The 16,324-nt window shown below is 46.4% G+C and overlaps 2 long non-coding RNA genes across 5 annotated transcripts in view; one reads left to right on the forward strand and one right to left on the reverse strand.

Annotated features, from left to right (window-relative positions):
- Positions 1-4,890: 4,890 nt before the first annotated feature.
- LOC118175572 overlaps positions 4,891-16,324 on the forward strand; it is a 237,581-nt gene continuing 226,147 nt past the window's right edge. For all 4 annotated transcript variants that reach the window (XR_004755020.1, XR_004755019.1, XR_004755023.1 and 1 more), the window contains exon 1: positions 4,891-5,083. This is a non-coding gene — a long non-coding RNA (uncharacterized LOC118175572). The remainder of the gene's footprint in view (positions 5,084-16,324) is intronic.
- Positions 7,320-7,821, reverse strand: LOC118175575. Its single transcript, XR_004755026.1, has 3 exons — positions 7,688-7,821; positions 7,523-7,524; positions 7,320-7,424 (listed from the first exon to the last, which is right to left on the reverse strand). It is a non-coding gene; the product is annotated as an uncharacterized LOC118175575 (long non-coding RNA).

Genomic DNA, 16,324 nt, shown 5'->3' on the forward strand with positions numbered 1-16,324 from the left:
ACCAAGCTTCATTGACTCCTGCTGTTGGAGAGGCAATCACTCAGCAGGAAAGAAGGGAGGTGATCCTTGCACGTGCAGTTTATAACTCTCTAAGGGACAGCGACTGCAATTACACATGGTCCAGCCTGGTGCAAGCCTGGGCAGTGAACCCACCACCAATTGCTCGTGTCTGAATATCCTTGAGCAATTTCTCCTGTGCTATTAAACATACAGCTTCCCTACTGCCCAAGGTAGATAAGGATGTAGATTTTGCCTCCAGCATGCCCTGTTGTTAGATGGTCTGTCAGCTCCAGAGCACTCCCGCTCACTGGAGCGGCCCATGTAATTATAAAGGAAGGGTAATTGAAATAAGGAGAAAGCAACACTTGAAAAGGAAGCAAATGATTCAGAACATGCAGAGCCATCCACCCACATCAGCAGGGTCAGGAGGTCTATCAAGCTTGGAAGCAGAAATGCTTTTGTCTGGAACGGAAGAAAAAGAAACCCTAATAGGATATATTTATAATCTTAAGTACTGGAACTTCTTGTTTTCTTTTTTCTTAAAGCAATCCCTCTCACACTGCAAGACAAGGAGCACCAAACATATTCAAAAGAGGGACAACCTTCGCTAGCAGTTGACAGCCATTGCTGGCCAAAATGTGAGACGAAGACAGGGGGTCTCAAGAGGTCTGCCTCTGCCCGGCACTCCTGCTTTTTAAATGGAAACTGAATCCCACTCTTGCTCGCTCTCCAAAAGCCTGGCCAAGAAGATACCGTTACTTCTGTCTCAGCTTTAACAAGCAAGAACTTATGATCAAACCTATTCCTTTGGGATTTGCAAGCCAGGTGTTTCAACTCCAGTGCCTTGATTTCTGGCCCAGGTCTGCAGACTAAGCAAGAGCCTCAGAAGCTGTAAATTGACATTGCTCCATTGACTTCAGCAGCATTAAAACCATTTGCACTAGCAGATGATCTGGTCCGCTGTTTTATATACCCATTTTTTCCCCTCAATTGCTTTTTTAGTCTCACCCATGCCAAAAATACTGAAATTTCCTCTCTGAAAGGTCTGAGAACACCAACCCTCGACACTACAAACAGGGACACAACGTGGAGGGATGCAGGTTACAGAAAGGATTCATGGCAATTCAGTGACACATGCTTCATAAACACCAGCACAGTCTTAACGCTAACTAGTTTGAGAAAGTGGCTGAATATTGTATTTGCATTTTCTGAACCTTTTAGTGTCGGCCTGTTATTAGTGGGAAGGAATAAGAAGCTGTAGATTTACCAGGAGAACCAGCTCTGAGCCTCCTTCTCTTCCCGTTCATGGGTAGGAGCGACGCCGGGCTTCCATCCATCCCCTCAGAGCGCAGGAGACAAAAGTCCAAAGGCAGAAGCCTCTGCACCAGCAAACTCCTCGAAGACCAAGCCATAGACTATGACTTCTGGAGGAAAAATAAACTTCTGTGTAGCTTTTAATGGCTCAATTCAGACACTTTGTTCCTGTCAGAGGCTTCTCGGGTGTCCCTGAGCATGCCTGCCTGTCCGTGCTTCGGGGAGCCTTCCTCTAGGGCGGCTTCCACCGCACGCAGGCCCCAAACCCACAGATAAATATTTTTCTCAGATAATGCTGCCAGTAAGCACTAGCTTACAGACACGTTAGTAAGCATTTTCCGTGCTTTGTGAAGCACTTTGTGCGTTCCAGAAGCCTCCCAGCAGCCCAATCGCACCTTTTACATAGTCAGATGCTTTCAGCTTTAAAGAAGATCTGAAGCAATGCTTTATTTCCTAACTCACTTCAGCAGTTTTAAACACAACTTTCACGGCCCGATTTTTTTTTTTTTTAGCAACTTGGCAGACCTCTGGCGAATTTTACCCTCAAGTTATGATTATTTATCCTTAGGAGGGAGAGAGAAACCCAGGGAAAACGTTGAAGCCAACTACTTTCTGAAGGCCCCGGCCTGGCCCCGCCCGGCCGCGGTTCCTCGGCCCCTCAACGCGGCCGGGCCGGGCCGAGGCTTTGGAGCCCCCCAGGTACGGTGCGGCTGGGTTCAGGCTTTGTCGGTCTGTTCTTGTTACTTTAAGTGTGAATTTTAAGTATTTAGGTATTTAGGTAGTATTTAAGTATTTAAGTTCTCTCTGAAGGGTGAATTTTAAGGTTTTCTTGAAGTTCTTCATCGGGGGTTGGACCCGATGATCTATTGAGGTCCCTTCCAACCCCTACAATTCTGTGATTCTTTCTGTGCCTTGTGTGTGTCTTTTAAAGGGAGCTAAGCTGGGTGTTTTTAAGCTCAGTTCGTTTCCACTACAGGCTTTTTTTTTTTTTTTTTTTTTTTTAAAGTCTGGAGCTGAGAGGAATTTCATGCAGCTCTTGCTTCTCAAGCCTGAAAAAATCTGGGGTTCCCTAGAAGCAGACACTGAGGAGCAGGCTACTTGGAAAAAACAGTTTGTGGTGGAAAAATCATTAATAGCTCAGATCTTGGAGGGTTTATTAAGAAGCTTACCCTGACAAATGCAGGTCTTGGTCTTTATGACGAAGAGTCAGCAGCCAGGCTGAGGCAGCACAGGTGCTGGGCACCTGAGCAGTCCTCGCCTTGGTTAGCACAGGAGGCATTGTCTGGAGTGTGTTTGTCCCAGGGGCACACCCCTGGCTTTGCTGAGGAGTGATTTTCTTTGTTTCTTCCCAAAACAGTTTGTAAGGGGAGCCTGCAATCCCAGGATGAAGGTGTTGGTGCCTGGGTGTGCTCTCGCTATGGTCACTAAAGCTTCACTCTGACCAGTCTTAAGTTGTACCTTTGTTGTTACAGCTTGGAGTCCTGGTATTCCCTGACACGTTCACATACCTATGTATGTGCCCTGCTCTTTATGGAGCTCTAATGGATATCTGGAGATGAGCAGGAATTTGGGAGACATCTGCAACAGTTCGGGTACATCAGGGACTTCCCCATCTCAATACAAAGCACAAGTCTAGCAGAGGCTGCTGCCCTTCCCAGCGCTTGGGATATTTTTACCATCGGCTCTGCTTCCTTTGGATTATTGATTTGTGGACCCCAAACACTTCCTTGGGGTGGTGATAACTTCCCAAAGAGTAGGGCCTCCTCCCTTGGAGGCATCTGGCAGTCTGCTTACAGCAGAAGTGTGGTTGGGTGTGTGACTCTAGTGATGTGCTTCAGTGCTGTGGCTTGTTAATTATTTCCTGGGGCTCTTCAGGAAAGGTCAAGATTGTTTTGAGATGGATGGCATGCAAAGTCCCTGCCCCAAAGAGCTGATGTTTGAGAAAACTCTCTCAAAACTGTAATGAAGAGAGGAGGCGGCTGAGGCACAATCTAGCCAAATTATATTGATAATATGTAGTAATTATATAGCACTTCACATGATCAGAGCACTTTACAAACATTAACTAATTTACAGCATTTACTGAAAACAGATGTGCTTTTTTTTTTTTTTTTCCTGGGGAAAAAGAGAAACACTGAGCTGCTTGGCAGTAGAGAGCAGTGGTCAGGTTGTAGTCCCTATTTGTGAGGAAGCCGGAAAGCGGTGCAGGGCTGCACGGACCTTCCAGAGGTCTTGCAACTGGTCTTGCAGTAGTCAAGCCATGTCAAAATGAAGAAGTGCCTTGGTAGTTTCTAAATTTAATAGGTAATCTTACTCTTCCAGGTGAATTTTTAATGTCCAACAAGAGCATGGACCGCATGTGAAGGCCTGGAACCTGCTCTGTCGTTGCCGTCATTGACCTCTGGAACCACTTGGAGCAAGACAACTGATGGTAGCAGTGACCCGTCTCCTGCACAGTGACCAAAAGGTACGCTTGCTTAGCTAGACCTAAGGCTAAGTTCAGACTTCTGAATCTTGCTTTGCATTCCTTCTTGTCTTTCTGTTTAATGTGCTCTGAATATCTGTCTAGCCTTACATGCCTGTAACACCACGAGTTCATCTCACGTGGTACCTTTTATTAAGCACTCTGCAGCTATAAGTTGTTGTGTTATGCTGTATGTTCTTAAGAGGCACAATAAGGATATAACATTGACCCTTCTGCAGCTGTATCTTGTTTGGTCACAAAAATAGTTTCCACGGTGAGTTGTGTACAGATGCTTAGAAAGTACTAGAAAAGTACCTGCAGGACAGGCATGCACAGATGTATGAAGTTCCTGTGATAATTTCCTTTTCCCCTTCCCATCACCAGCCACTGGTTTCCCTTGCTTCCTAGTTGTTTTGTGGCAGGGTAATTAAAAAAAGATGTTACTTGTCTGAGTATTCTGCTATCAATAGCATATATATTAACCTTATAAATTAGCCTTTCATGTGGTACTGTATCAAAAGGCTCTTGAAGTCCAAATAAATTATGCTTTACTTCTCGACCCTGTCCCTTGTCATTGTCACCACCTCAAAGAAATGAATCAAGTTTGTTAGGCATGACCTCCTTTTAGTAAATCCAGGATGACTCTTAAACAATCTGTACTTGCCAGGTGTGCTCCAGTATTGTCCCTGGGCAGTGACTGCCGACTTCTGCACAAGCAGAGAGAATATAAAGCTGTGTTCGAGAAGTGGAGGTGGAGGGAGGGGTGGATCTTATGGGACTGCAAAGCAGGATCTGACTGAGGCTGAGGGGTGTACTGGGGCATGAGGGAATCCTTGCAACAGCACAGGTATGAACAGAAGAGTGTAAAAGTCACAAAAGCCTGTGGATGCTTCAGCAACATTGCAGCCTGGCATTGAATGGAAAGAGCAGAGCAAGGAAGAAAGCAGCAGGGTGCGTTTGATGCTCCAGGGCTGAGCTGTGCCACAGAGCACTGGAGGGAGGTGGCCAAGCCCAAGGCTTTCTGCAATGCTGCAGTGCAAAACCAGAACCCATGAGCAGGGATCTGAGAGACCAGGGAAGGCAGCGAGCTGCTGCAGTGCAGGGCTGGGTGGCAGAGCAGTGCAGGCTGCAGTGTGCAGCGTGGGAGAGAGTGGAGAAAACAAGCTGGAAAAAAACGTGTTTCTGGTAATGCTGCAGTGCAGAGGAGTTGTGCAGAGACGGGGGAGGGAATGCAGGAAGCTTCGTGTAATGATGCAGTGCTGAGCAAGGAAGAGGGAAAGCTGGGCTGCAGATCCTTGAGCTCAGGTAGGATTTGGGGAAGGAGCAAGGACTGTCTGGATGCTATCGTGCAGTAGCACAGCAGCTCTGGACATGCACTCACCTCTACCATTCAGAGCAGGAGGGAGGCAATATTTATTTAGGGCAGGCTCAAAAAATCTTAATGTTTTTTTGGAATTCTTTAGTGACTGCTTTCTTCAAGGTTTTTTTCCTCACTGAGATTATGCAGCTTGGTTTGAGGTGGTCCTCATGTCACCATATGGCTCCAGGAGCTGGGACTTAAAGGAAAAGAAAAGATGGGATCTGCAGATCCGAGCTTAGGGAGCAGAGTCGCTGCCATCTTTCATGCTTTTCACTTGTATTGCAGGTTTTGCTCAAGGAGCCTTTTTTTGCTTACATTTGCTTTCACCCACTCTTGCATGAGTTTCTTCTGTGTGGTGATATAATGGATTTACTGTGCAAAGAAATGTCTGCAGCGTTGTTACAGAAACACATGAGGCCCTTCTTACCAAGGAGATTGTTTCTCCAATTAAATGCATATTTCTGTTGTGCTTGTTATGTGTACGTTGGTGCTCATTGTGCTTTTGAGGAATTGCAGCAGATCCTCCAGTAAGCCTCGTTGAAGTCAGGAGAGAGTAATTATTCTTTTTCATTTGGTTTCTGTTTCTCTTCATGTCTCCACAGTTTTTTCTGCTTTAAAGACTAATGGGTTAGAAATTTCAGGTTTGGAGAGGAGGGCTGTACGTGAGGGACGTGAACAGATGAAGCACAAAATAGTTGCTTCTTCCCATAGCACTTGTCACAAATCAAGAAATTCACTGTAAAAATGCTGAGGTTTGGAAGTTGCTTTTCATTTTAAATTTAGAAGAGAAATGAGAACTGTGTCTTCAAAATACTGTGTGAGAGATGAGCGTGAGGGTATCTGGATGTGCAGGGGACAGCAGCTCCGCTGAGGATGCAGAAAGATGAGAACTGCTGATGGAGCTGGGACTCTGGGCACCATTTCTAGACTAGTGTATGAATATATAGCACTGAAAGGGCATCCCAATAGCTGGCAACCCATCCTAGAAATCCCAGCCTGCACTTGAAACACTCCACAAGATTTTCAGTGGAAGTGCTTAGCCTTCCTCAGTATATTTCTGGAAATGCAAAGGATTTTTTTCCTTAATTCTGTTAAGTTCTAGATTACAGTGTGCAAATGGCTGAGCTGCTTTCATTAGCATGGATGTAACTTGAGTAACATCCTCAGAAGCAAGCCCACAAAGCTGCCTGAGAGCAGGGCTGCGTAGCCAGCTGGGAAAAGTGCTGCTGTTTGCTGTCATCTCCTTGATATCACCCCGGCACTGTTATTAGGCCCTGGTACGATGTCCTAGATTGTAGGAGGGGGGCTACTCCTTCACAGCTACCAAGCTGTGCCTCACGTAATTACATAGGACATTTTTACAACAGGTTGTAGTTTGAAATCACTGTCATCTCGCTCATCCCCTCCCAGAAGGGAGGCAAAATGCAAGAGGAAACAGCTGATTATCTGGTCAGGTCTGGAAAAAAACAGGAAGGTTGGTCTTTTGGTTGGTTGTTCACTGGTTTAAACATTACCTAGCTCTTTGAGCTGCTCAGCTGCCTGCCTTCCTCATTCTTTCTTCACCAGGATTAACAGATGAGAAGATGGAGTGTTCAGTGAGAAGTGAGAGGTTTTGTTAGTATATCTGTTCATCTATCAAAGTCCAGACTGCAGCCTTTTGTAAATTGACTCTGCTACTTTCCTTCTTTCATAAATTACTCTAAAAAATAGAGACAAAAGGCTGCCAACTGTGTTAGTTCCTGGAAAAATCCTTCTTCTGTTTAATATACAACTCTTGAGAGACATTTAAAAGGGAGATGCAGCCATGTGTGAATGTCTGCATGTGTACCAAAGTGCCACATCACACTGCAGAATTTTAACACCCCGAGCGATGACTGCCGCGGAGTGCTTCGTTCCAGTTCCATTTTTTCCAAAGGGAGCCTGTTTCAGGTTTTGGGCTCGAGCTATGGTCAGCCCTTCAGGGACAGGGCTCTTCCCTCACCCATGCTGGTTGTGTCCTATAGGCTGGTTTGGTACCCAGAGCAACTCTCTCCCAAGTCTCTTCAACTTGGGCACAGGAGATGTGCAAGCCTGCTGCCATGTCCGCAGCCCTTTCTTTATTTCCATAGTGTAAGAATTTTGCTATAAAGACCAACATCCTCTATTCCTTTCATAATTACCTGTTACTATTTCCTACATCCTAGGAGCTCTACAGAAGAGGATAAAGCATCTATGCCTCACTCCCTGTTCCTAATGCCATTCACGCTGCTGCTAAGTCCTGTTGCATGGACAGTTGCATGAAACCAGCTTGTGGGCACTGCACTGGGTTTGGTGGCGTGCTTAAAGCCGTTTGAAGTGTGGTGATGGGGAGTTCAGCCGGTTCTTTGAATGGCAAACCCAGGAACAGCTGTTGGTCAGAGCACGGGGAGTCTGGAGGTTCACTGGTGAAAGTCACTCTGCCTGCATGTGCACGTGAACCATTTTAACCTCCAACATGTGACTCAGGCTTGCGATATATCATTTCATGGGAGTGCTTTCCTGATATTTCCTCTTCACTTCTTCCCCCATACTAAGCCACCGCTGCTGTCAAGCCATCCACAGGGAGATCAGAGTACTGAGCAGCACTTTTCTGAAAGAGGTGGTGACTCACACCTTGAAAACTGACATTTTTGTTGGAATTTGAGGCTTTAACTTCAAGCCACTATTTCTGTTTTGCCTTTCTCTGCCAAATTGGTTCTTTCATACCTAGTATTTTTCTATTGTGCTTCCACATCACCTCTTAATCTTTCAGTTTAACATATTAAGTGTCTTTAATTGCTCTGAAAATAGTCCTTTAACAGAGTGCTATGATGCCTCTGACTTCTTCAGTTGCTGCTGGGCATTTTAACAGGATGCCAGTGTCTGTCTGTGGCAAAGCACCAGGCATCTGTGATACAAGGCTGAAAACCTCGCAGTGCAAGAGTGAACAGACAGAAAAGGCCAAGCAAAACATTTTAAATTCTTCATTTCGAAGGACACGTGGAGTACAGGAGGCAACTAGAGGGAGGCAGAAATAGCATTCTTGGTGCAAACACTTAATACTTCTGTAGTACCAGCTAGGGCTGGTCCTAGGACACCAGTTTGAGCAAGTCTTACTGTGCTGTATGTGAGAGCAGTGCTGTCAGTTGACACTAATAGAGATTAATTTAGAGCACTTTGAAAAAGAGGCATGGTAGCAGAACCTGAGCCACACCTGTGCCATCTGGAACAGCAACTTCCAGGCTCCCGGGCACCTGCTTCACCCCAGGATTTCAGCCCTGGTTCTTGAGCAGTGAGGGGACCTTGCTGTGTTTGCTTGTCTAGCCCCACCCGTGGAGGTACAACCCTGCTCAGATCCCCTCCTGAGCCTCTGGAAAGGAGGCAGTATTTGGGCTCACGGCCCTGATTTGTTCTGATTTGGAACAGCAGAGAAAGGGTGGAAAAACAAAAGCAGGCAAAAGGGTAATATCAAGGTGGCCAAAGGGGTGGAAAGTAGATGGTAAAAGGCAACAGATAGGAAGAGACAATTCAAAGCAGCATCTTTTGCCTATAGGGTGACAGTTTGAGAGAGCTGAGTGTTTGTTCCCTCGACTTTGCTTTTCTTAGAAACCACTGTTTGGGAGAAAATACAAAATACCCCATTTGCAGGAGATGGACAAGAAGCAAGATTGATCTTAGCACTGACTGAAGAGCTGGCGACTGCCTGACACCAAACTCTTACAGCTCTAGTTGCGAACAGCTCATAAACAGGCTGAGATTTTCCTCCTCACCAAGTAGTTTTCTCCTTCAGGGCCCGTCCGTCCCTGCACTTGGAGCCAGCGCACTGCAGCCGTGGCTGCCCAGGCTGCTCGCTGCGAGCCTCCCCCGCCGTCACTTTGCGAGCTCGGTGCCCTCAATCACACCGTGCCACTTCGCCCCGCTGCCGCTGAGGAATGACGTCTGTCCGGGCTGGATTTTGTCACAAATCTTGATTGTATTTTATGCTCCAGCGCATTCTGTTTACAAGGGCAAAACCCTCTTCTCTTGGCACTTCACACCAGGCAGCCTTCCCTTACACAAATGGGTTTTCCAACAGGAATAAACAGGGATGCAAAGTCAGAGTTGTTTTTCTGTGCGAGGGTCCCTGGAATGCGAGTAAATGCTTTTCTCCTTATTCAGCTGGACCAGGGAGACAGACTGGGGGAACTGAAAATGTTTGTCACAGGTGTGCAGCACCTTTCCTGTCACTTAGCACGGAAGAAATTGCATCGGAGTGGGGAATTCATCTGTGTTAGCAGTGAGGGAGATTCATGCCTTTTTCTGACTTGTCATGGAGTTTGCAAAGTTGCTTATGTCGGCTTTGGTTTCGTTGTCAGATGACTTAGTTCCAGTTGAGCTCTTCCATTTAAGCTGTTAAACAAATGAAAAGCAAAATTGTCACTTTTAAATAGAGTCCGCACATAATCACATTTTGAAATGGTCCTCTGTGGTACGAGCAGAAGTTGTGTGCATTATAATATTGAATTTTAAATAATATATTACACAAAATAGCTTCCAATTTGATTTGGGGGGATATATTTTCATGAATTATTGAGTGTTTGATTATTGTAGAAAGCCTGTGCTGTTATGCACTGAAACTGTCACTCTCCCAGGCCTATGATATATGAGTTTGGTTATCAATATTTAAAGTTACGGTCAGCCTGCGTGCGGGGCTGCTGATACTGGAGACACGGACTAATCAGTAGTAATGTATATGTGCCTCCTGTTTCTTGTTTGCCCGGCAGAGCTGGAGCAAATTGAGTGTAGAAGATTCCCAAGTGATTTGTGGACGGCTTTGTCATTCTGAGCAGAAGCCCCCGTGCCACCTCTGCATAGAAATAAGGGGAAGAAAAGTTTGCTGTGCTTCCAGGAGCGGCGGCGGACGGAGCCTGGCAGGCAGCAGATCTGAGGCTCCCTTCTGCCGTGATAAGGGCCAGGCGGTTTGCAGATAGGAGTATTTAATGTAATAAAGATAAATTGGTGAGCGAGGGAGGAGAGCCTGATCGCTGCGAGTAAGCATCTGCTGGCTACCAAAGTGCTCTGAGTAGCTGCAAGTGAGCTCAAGCCTTCTGCATGCCTGAACCTCAGACCTTGGAGACTTCTGCTCAAGGAGGATGTGGACTAGGAATTATAATTCATTTTATTTTTTATTTTTTATTTTTTAAGAAAAAACAACCCCCCCACACCCCCAACCACAGGGGGAAGCAGCCTGTGTGCACAGGTTTTGGTGTGCCCACGTGCAGTGGGTTGGGTGCAGACTGTACTCCCCCTGCACTTCTCTTTGCATAATGCTTTAAAGCAGCAGTGAACAAGTTAATCTTCTTGCTTAAAATGCAGGGAAGCAATGCCCAGTGCAGAGTGACCTCTGCCTCTTCTTGTAGATGGTGTGGAAATGATGATGATTGCACACGGGTTAATTAGAGCAGGCCCAAATTGCCTGGATCTGGCAGGGCTGCTGCAGGATAGATTTGCCCCCAGAAGTTCGCGGCGTTGCGCTGTGATTGCAGGCGTGAGCACCGCCATAAAAGAAGCACTGCTGCAGCTAATGTGCTGACTTGGGCTTGGCTAATTGAGGCTGAATGTGCCAGTGGGTAACGACAAAGCAGGCTACACAAATGTTGTGCTAGCTGTCACTCCGTGCAGTCCCTTTACAAATTGCAGGGCAGCGTGGGTTTGGCTACCTGCTTCCCCAGTGGGATGCTTAACGTGAATTCAGTGACTGGGCTGAGATCTGGGGTCAACAGAGAGCCACAATAATGCCATTGCTGTAGTGCTGCATAAAACTGGTTCACCTATTTCCAAAAGGAAGGCTGGAGATGGGAGGAGGCTGCAGGGACTTCCAAACAGAAGTGTTTACAAAGACTAAATGGGAGCTGTTTCCTGAAGCAGGAGACAACTCCCATGGTATGGAGCAGAGGAAGCCAAGACCGATCCCTTGCTTGCCCTTGCATTGTTCATGTGTTTAGGAGCTGTGCGTTAATCATCATCAGCTGTATACCGCAGCACACAAATCCCCATCCCAAGACCTGCACGTCCTTGATGATCTGTTAAATATAGCCTAATCAGAAAGGCAGGCTCCAGTAATTACTGATGAAGTTGCACCTTGGCAGCAACTGGAAGTTACCAGAGACGTCATAAACCCCATGGAAATCACAACTGCAGGTTTTTTCCCCACGGAGCCTTTTTCTGCCCTGGAGGGGCAGAAGCTGCCTTCTCTGAGTACTTCATGGTGCTGACTTGCTCACTCGCACTGTGCTGCCATGAAATAACTTCACAGGCCCATGGACAGTGCCTGAGCTGGCAGCTGGTCCTAAAGCTGGGCCCCGTCCTGCATCCTTGCAGTGCTGAGCCCTTTGCAGGCAGTTAGGGGCTTGTGAGCGTTTACCAGTAACCTGAATTCGAGCTGTGCAAATGAGAAATTGCAATTCTTATTTACTGCTTCCTTTTTTGCAAGTCTCATCTCTCCTGGCCCCGCTCCCTTGGAGAGGGAAGTATCAGCTAGCGGAGCTGTAAAAGCTTTCTCCTTTCTGCTGACTCGGCGCCGCTCCCCAGAGATGTCTTCCCTCCACCCCTGCCTGCAGAGGAGTTCACAGGAGTTAAACATGTTGCAGATTGGGAGCTTTAATGAATCGGAAAAGCTCGGTGTGGAGAGAAGAAGGATTCTCAGAGTATGCTATGCTTTTTGTGCCCCGTAAATTGTACACCTTCCTAGTCCAGATCCCTCCCTCACCTTTCCTCTCCTCCCGTACAGGAAGGATTTATTCTGCGGCTGGGGTCAGTGCTGCTGGCGTTTATTTGGGTGATTTGCATAAGCCTGCAGTAAGTGGGGAAGCTGACAGGGAGCTGTTCCTTTCTCTTGCTCTTCCTCTAACAGTTCGGCTCGGAGTCGTGCTTGGCCTTTGTGGCTGGCAGCTCTCCAGCTGATGGGCTGTAAGAACACGCACACAGGTTTCTTAGTATTCACAGAAGCTGAATAACTGTAACAGCCCGCCTGGCACTGTGTTTGCTGGCTTGTCCTGAAGAGCCTTGCTGACCCGGGATGTTTCAGGAGGGACGAGGACGCTCTGAGCCTCTGTTTTCTATTTACTGTGGGCTCAGCAGAGGCCAGGTGGTGTCCCTGGGTGACTAGCAGAGACGCAGTAAAACCTGGCAATTCTCGGTTCCCTTCCTCATTCCTTACCTTCACGAAGGTTTAAAACAAGCCCACCTGCATGTACTATGCTCCTGTTTCTGCAGGGCTCAATCAACAAGACATTGCTACCTATTGTCCTGACTTTAGGGAAATGTAGGATTTACCTCTTGAATGCCTGTGAGATTGGACCCGTCTCTGGTTCCTACACGAGTTTTGGAACAGCTTTTTTCTCTGCTTCATTACAAGAGTTGTCACTTATGCCTGAGTACGGTGACAGATCCATCCCTGTCACTTCAGCTGTGCCTGGCCCCTACTGCCGGACAGTTTGCCTTGAGCAAATCAGCAGCATATGTTAGGGGATGTTTTTCTCCCACATTGCTCTAAATATTTTAAAGAAATGTCTCTCCCTGCTGTAGCTCCCTAGGCAGCGATGGAACTACTGGGGCTGGTAAAGTTTCTTTCAAGTATGTTGGAGCAGAATCTGTAGTCCTGGAGTCCTGTGCGAGGCCAGCTGGGGGCTCCTGGAGCATCAGACTGCTGTGGTTCTTCTCATCAGAAACAGCTGGGTTAAAAGGGCATCCACTGATGTCTCGTGGAGGAAGACCTTATAGTCATATCAGAAAGATAAACCCATTAGGGATTCGAATGCATCCACACGCTGCCCGGTAATGTGCTGATGCTGCTGGATGTTCTGCTTTGGCTTGGAGGATGGAGGGACTCGGGCAGTGACTTTCTGCAAATAATGTCTTCTAGTATTGTTCTCATCGCTCATGTGCGTTCAGCTTACTCAGACCTGGATCTATAAATATTTTAGCCCTGTTACTCTTACCTGGGTTCATTAAGCACTTAAAGGCTTGTAACTGAAGCAGCAGAGATGGAAACAGAGGCCCCCACGCTCTACGAGCACCAGAACTTACTTCTGCACTGCACCACAGCACTGATAAAGTATTTGCCCGGGCATGGAGATGGCAGTGGTTGAGGACTGTTTAGGACATCTTAACTCTCTTTCTGTGTTTTAATAGATCTTGCTTTAGTGAACAATTTCTTGCTGCCCTAAGAGGATTTTCTGCTGTTTCTCTTGACTTATCTGACATATGCACAACCTTAACTACAGCTTAACAAAGGCTTTTGGGCTGTCTGGCTGGGTACCCGGCTCTGTTCTCTTTCTGCACATGACAGCTCTACAGAGATTTAAACATAGACGTATCAGACATGTATTAATGATCAAGGACCATTTCCTAGCAATTAAGGGGGAGAGCTGAAGGCATGCGACTTTTCCTCCAGGCTGTTAACCACAGCTGCCCTTCAGCTCTTCGGGAAGCAGCTGAGGTTGATGCCGGTGCTATTTTAACACAGCTGCGAAGGACAGACCTGTTAAAACTATTGCAGTACAAACTTTTATCTCCCCAAATGTTTTTTCTTTCTGTGTGGAAGCATGGAATGATGTTCTCTTATGTAGGCTAAGGCACAGGTATTGTCATGGACCCACCCTGGTGGAGATGGTCTGGAGGATGCGACTCGCTGGATAAGTCATTCTGGTCACTTTGTGTAAGATTATCTCACATCAGGAAGACAGGAATTCCTTTTCTATGCTCACTGCTGTACTGATGCACAAAGAGGAAATGACAATCCTCCCCCAAAGATCTTGGCTTCCATATTAGAAGAAAAGGATACTGAGGAGGCAGAACACAATGCTCAGCATAAACACTTCAGCAGCTCACATTCAGTTCTATTTAAGAACTGAGTGTTTTTTTCTTGACCTGTTTTCTGGTATTTCTAGTGTATTGTCATTCTGGATGTCTGTCACTGTGGGGCTGGATATCACCTGTAAGTGTGTGATACGGTAAGTATTTAAGATACCACTGTAGGTGTGTGATACGGGTAAGTATTTAAGCAGCAGAACTTTTCAACAAGATCATATACCATCAGCGAGGGCACTCTCTGCAGGTTACACTCCTAAGGTGACAGGAATGGGACTTAATGGCTTTAACTGCAATAGATTCAGGTCTTGTGAAAATGACATACATGAAAACCAAAAGGTGAGTGTTCTCTTTGCTGTTCAGGTGCAAGGATCTTGACAGTCTGTCAAATTAAACAGCAAAAGAAGTTAATTATTCTAGGAGAGAAGTGCGTTTCGTGGACCTTTGGAAGACCTCATCTTTTTTTTTTTTTTGGAAGATGAGGTGGGGTAGGGTGGAAAAAAGCGAGAAAAAGTGAAACTAGTGAGCACAGCTTCCAAGTGCAGAAGCCCCAGAGATGGAATATTGGCTCTGCTTTCTGGGACCTGAGGAATCTGTCCCTGGTGGTCTGTTTAGTGGCTCACTGGTGGTACTTCTAACGGATGGAAAACTCTGGGGATAAAGCTCAGCTGTACGCCCCAGCTGTTGCTCAGATCGCATGGGATCTTCTCCAGTGAAGAATCTCCTGGGGAGCTTCCTCTTGGCACCAGATCCATCCTCCACCTCTGAGAGATCAGGAGCATGCCTGAGCAGAGACGGTACTGATGGCACAAAGTGAGGGGAGCTTATTCACTGGGAAAGTGCTGACTGTGCTATCAATCAACTCTCATACAAGCCTTGAGTTATTAATAAAAAGCCTGGTAATCTAACACCTGCTCTCAATCTTCCTTTCTGAGGGCATAAAAAGCCACAAGATCAGCCTCAGCAGTTTTGTGCATCTTCAGGACTTGTTAAATCTCTCTCACTTCCTTTAACCTACTTCCTGAAATCTTAAGCATCGATGCTTTATGCTCTAGCTTGTAAATGAAGCCTGTTATTATCATTGAGATAGTGTTTTTATGGCATAAATAATGAGCTGAAACAGGGGAAGAGGCGTCGTGTGGAATTACTGCCTGAACTGAGATGGAAATAATCAATATGTCCTCACTTACAAATCTCATCTGCATGTTGACTCCATCTCCCTGGCTGTCTCACTACCAATTCATTGCACAGGAGGCCCAATAAAACATGCCTGTGTCATTGATCTGTTTTATTCATAGCTGGAGATAGAAATGCATCATTCAAAATTAATGGAAGGGCTTCTACTTACTGCCCGACCCAGAATGAAGAAGCCTGCGACGCAGCACGGTTGGGAGATGGAGGTGAGATTGCAGCAAGCAGCAGCACGTTCAGATCTGTTGTGAGATGGGAGGGCTTTGGGGTTGACCTCTGGTGTCTGGGACCTGCGCTGTGTTGGGCCATGTCATGTATATGGTAGGGCAGAAGAGAAAAGGGTGATTTACTTCATCCCGACTGGAGATGTCTGAGAAGTGAATGGAGCTGGTGGCTCGTTTAAGGTGTTCATGGGAAAAATGGATTTGCGGCGTGTTGATCATACAAACGAGCACGGGTACGGAATGTGGTAGTGTTCATCACGTTGCAGAAGCTGCACCGGGTTATCTGCTGTATGACCAAATGGAAAAAGCAGTACTGAGTGCCCTCATGTAGGGAGAGAAACCGCCTTATCCTTCCACGTGTGCAGCTCCTCAGCCTGATGGAAGGTTCTTGCCCTATTTGTGTATGAACACCTGCAGCAAGTCCAGTCGTCTGTCTGTTGTGGGTAATAAAAGCCGAAAAGGAGTGTGAAAAAGATCATGTGCTCGGGACAACCTAATGATCCCGGCAACAAACCTTGTCTGGAGACTTCAGAGGAACTCTTCTGTTGCTGTCACAAGTCTGTAGAAGAGGAAGTGTCTGATATGAAGTTCATTGGGATGAAAAGAATTATTTGAGATTTGTCTCCAGTTGTCACTTAAATGGACTAAAAGAGAAAAAACGAAGCCAGTTTCCCATCCCTTACCCAGTCAAAATGACAGATCAACCTGCAGCACTGCTGCTTGTTCTCTTCAGGTTCTTTGGCAAAGAAATTGCTAATTATTTGCTGAGGAGAAAATATTCCTTAGAAAGCACTTTTCCAGATATCTCGTTTGTGACCTAGTTAATGCTTGCCTATTGATCTTGGAGGTGAAAAGCAAAGCAAATAATCTATTGGAGCAGCTCCCTCTGAGGGGAAGGAAGTTTGGCTGGTGAAGCATGGCTCT

Source organism: Oxyura jamaicensis, chromosome 17 (genome assembly GCF_011077185.1).
Source record: "Oxyura jamaicensis isolate SHBP4307 breed ruddy duck chromosome 17, BPBGC_Ojam_1.0, whole genome shotgun sequence".
Lineage (NCBI taxonomy): Eukaryota > Metazoa > Chordata > Aves > Anseriformes > Anatidae > Oxyura > Oxyura jamaicensis.